This window comes from Buceros rhinoceros, unplaced genomic scaffold (genome assembly GCF_000710305.1).
Source record: "Buceros rhinoceros silvestris isolate BGI_N320 unplaced genomic scaffold, ASM71030v1 scaffold25135, whole genome shotgun sequence".
Classification (NCBI taxonomy): Eukaryota; Metazoa; Chordata; class Aves; order Bucerotiformes; family Bucerotidae; genus Buceros; species Buceros rhinoceros.
Window position 1 is genome coordinate 1 of NW_010411491.1, and position 790 is coordinate 790.

Genomic DNA, 790 nt, shown 5'->3' on the forward strand with positions numbered 1-790 from the left:
CAGGGAGAGACAGCCCTGCAGCCTCAGGACTGGGCAGGCACAGCAGGGCAACGCTGAACCTGCTCCCTGTAAGGGGGCCAGATGGGCGGCATCACCGCAGCCCCCATGCAATGCTGCACACACATGTGCTTCCATGACACGGCTGCCCCTTTCCCACAGCCCGTACAGGAGCCTTAATCAGATTCCTGCCTCTGGAAATGCCTTAAAATGTTAGCATTGAGCTGCCACATCCTGGAAATCCCCTGACGGAAGGGAACCAGCCCAGTTCAAGCGGAAGTTCAGAGAGCAAGAGGGCATCCGGCAGCTGGTGCAGAGGAGGGGAGTGAACCCAGGAGAGCAGCTGGGTCCAGAGCCCCCAGGTGCCAGATCCCCCACAGGCTGGGAACACGGGCTGCATCCCCAGCCAGCGCCAGTCCTGGGTCACTGCCCAGCCCAGGGCAAGGCGAGAACCCAGCAGCCTCTACCCTGCACAGCACAGCTCCCCCTTCCTTCTTTCCTTCCCTCTTTTGAGTGTTGATTTAAAAAAAACCCCACAGAGTCAAGCAATCCTGCAGCACTGACTGCTGACTCTGCCCCTGCCTCTCCGGCCTTCCGCTGTGCTGTGGGAGCAAAGCCCCTCCTTTGGTATTTAACCAACTTCTCCAGCTACGGGGCTGAAGCACAAGGAACTCAACAGGCTGCCCGAGTGTGACCTCCTTAACTCCAGCCCTAACCCAGTTTAGAGGGGTAAGAAACACGATGCGAATGCACAGCGGCCACGGAAGGGCCTTCCCCCCCATTACCCCCCAGG